General features: G+C 31.7%; 1 long non-coding RNA gene across 1 annotated transcript; it reads left to right on the forward strand.

Annotated features, from left to right (window-relative positions):
* Positions 1–1,455: 1,455 nt before the first annotated feature.
* LOC131601916 (uncharacterized) lies at positions 1,456–2,552 on the forward strand. Its single transcript, XR_009283881.1, has 3 exons — positions 1,456–1,586; positions 1,887–1,920; positions 2,261–2,552. It is a non-coding gene; the product is annotated as an uncharacterized LOC131601916 (long non-coding RNA).
* Positions 2,553–3,158: the final 606 nt, after the last annotated feature.

Below are 3,158 nucleotides of genomic sequence, written 5' to 3' on the forward strand. Positions count from 1 at the left end.
GGCTAAATTGGACTTTTCCAAGAATTCCATCATGAGTTGCGTTAGATGTCACCTACGCTCTTTTTCCACTAAAGCACTCAAGCTCCCACGATTGAATGACGCTTTGATATCTCAAAGTTCAATCAAAATGAAACATGATATATGTATGCTACTACCACCTAGCTCTAGAAAACACTTGGCTAGAGATGAATACTTGTCTTCAGCTGAGGGACGCGCCTCAAGTTGAAGGATTCGTTTCGCCTTAAAAAGGTCATCTTTACCTGAGGGACTCAACCCAAGCTGAGGGATTTTCCTCTCATTAAAAAGATCGCTTTCAGCTAAGGGATTTACCCCAAGCTAAAGGGCGTACCTCACAGATAAAAAAAATCCTTATACACACTTTTCTCTTTACCAAAACCTTTTGCTTGAGGAACTGTGTAGTACTACATTCGTGAGAGTTCCAAACAAGAGTGATAACTCCACCTAGAATGATGTTGCCTAGGGGACATCCACACAGAACATCCTTACTAATATAATGGTGGAAGATCAAATAGAAAAAAGTTTCCATGAACGGTTTCTTATTTAACAATAAAGTTGCATTGAGTGTATTATTATGTAATTAATCTATATTTATAAAAGTAAATTTTGCAAAAGCTATCTCTAATTAAATTTTTAATCGTAGGATGGATGATGTGATCAAGTGGAACTACATGTATGTATGAGATCTTAGGCGAATCAGGCACGCGCACGACCAATTAATGCATCATAACTTCATAATAAGAACATTGAATATAATGTGGATGGTAGATATTTAACATACTTCAAATATCTTTGGTTCATACACCTTGTCACACTAATTTTATTTCTCTATATATACTTAATTTGTGTGAGTTTTGCCTATAATCTCTTTAAAACTAAAAAAAAAATATTAGAGTATTGTTTATCGACTATCCGAATTGATAGAGAATATATTATTTTCATTTCTTAAAATAAAGAGTATTTATATTACTACAACTTTGAGTAAATAACCAATTAATATCACCTATTTTGAAAATACAGGCCTTTATATTTTTTATACTCTTTAAAAAATGGTAATAAAACTTTCTATTTCTTTAAATAAAAGAGAAAATCCTTACTCACTAATATAATCATTCTTAAATAAAAACAATTTTACTATCATTGAAATATTTACAAAAGAAACATTCTTGTATTAACACATGTTGTATATGCATAATCACATTATTTAACCAAAATAACCAATCTACTATCTACTATCTACCCAATACTAAAGTATTGACCAAACTGACCAATTTGCCCTTTCAAAATAAAATCTTTGCCCTCACTGAAGGTTATTAATGTAATTAACAAAATAAAAATTCACTCATTCCACTTGTTGTGTTCTCATTGGTCGGTTTACAATTTTGTACTTGCAAAGTTACTTTTTCCTTCAACAAGACAGAAAAGCGTTTTTAGACCCATTGTTGTACTCATTCTCAGACTTCATAGAAACAACACGCCGGTAAAAGAAGACGGAACAAGAAGACGGCATTGTTCTTTGCTTTCAACCGCCGTTGCGTAAACTAACATCTTTATTTTAACTCCCTCAGGTTTGCATCTTCCACCTTTCTCTTTTCCGGTTCCGACGGACGCGTGCGTCTTTTTATCTTTCCGGTTCCCTACATTTCTTTGTGTTTACTTTCTGACTGGTTTGCGCAAGTGTCCCCAGTTTTCAAAATGATAAACCACTTTTTCGTTTTTCCAACCTTACCGGTTCACAAATCTGTTCATGGCGAAAATGTTTTGTCAACAAGTTTGAGTTTTTCCTCTTATAGTTGAAACATCGATTACGCCAAAGCTTTTTTTGATGACTGACCTTGAATATTTCGTTTGTTTATTTCTGTTTTTAGATGACTCAAACTCATGCTCTGCTCCGAGATTCAGGTTTGTTTATTTCTGTCTTTAGATGGTTGTTCAATTAAAGGGCAAAAGATTTGAACTTTTCATGTTTTAAGTGTGGTTCGAGTTTTCTCCATTTCTATTCATATTTTGCTTTCAATAGGTGTTTAATGTTGCTTAACATACATTCTGGTTTTAGTTTTATTAGTGGTTCAACCTGAAAGTGCAAACGTTTTGAACTTTTCATGTTTTAAGTGTGGTTTATTTTTCTCCACCTCTATTTATATTCTGCTTACAATCGTTATTTATGTCTGTGTAATTTACATTTTGAATGGACGGTTCTTCAATGACTTTAACTCTGTTTTTATTTTTTTTATTTTTACAGTATCTTTGAGTTATGCAGTACCGAGGTTAAGGAAAAGGTATGCCATGTTGCTAACTTTGTATGAGAAAGTTAGACACATTTCTTATGTTAATTGTTACACATAGCTTCTGCTTTCTCAAATAGCAATTGTTTTGCCATTATTGCAGTTTTCCAATTCTAAAGTAAATATTTTTCAATAGAGAGCATTTAATAATAGCCATTAAATTTGAATTAACAATTCAGATCTTAATTTCCTTTGAAATTGTGAACAAATGGCCTGTTTTCTCATTTAAACGTATGTGTACTCACTTCAATTTCCAACAATAACTTTCTCTCTTTTTGTATTGATTTCTCTCTTCCTTCTCATATTGTAATGTCTTTTTCATTGTTCATATTTCAAAGGAAATTTCTAAACGTGTGTGTACAAAAAGGTTTATGATTAAAATCATTCTCAAGGAAACAGTTATTAGACACAAATGAGGTTGGGTTTTAGATAGAAGGAGTCTTAACCATTGTGTTTTAAATTGTAAATCATAAACCTTTTTTTTTGTCTCTATACACAATTTTCAGAATTATTGATAAAATATTAAACATTGAAGGAGTTTGCATCTTGCTTCTTTGCATTTTATGTCAATTAGTTTTCATATTTCAAAATAAACAACTAACAATTAAGAACACTAAAATAAATTTCAAAATTATAATTAAAATGCTTAATTAATTCACAAGCTTCCTTTAATTTTGGAATATCTTGCAATTAGTAACTAGGAGTATTGCAAAACAACAATGAACACAATTCTTTAACAATTATCTTGTCTTGGAAGGAAGTCACTAGAAAAAAAAATATAGAAATTGGACAAAGCTAATGCGTGAATGAGCGGGAGTGGAATTGGTAGGAGAGTTAGGGAGCGCGTAGGTTTGA

This window comes from Vicia villosa, linkage group LG5 (genome assembly GCF_029867415.1).
Source record: "Vicia villosa cultivar HV-30 ecotype Madison, WI linkage group LG5, Vvil1.0, whole genome shotgun sequence".
Taxonomy (NCBI): Eukaryota; Viridiplantae; Streptophyta; class Magnoliopsida; order Fabales; family Fabaceae; genus Vicia; species Vicia villosa.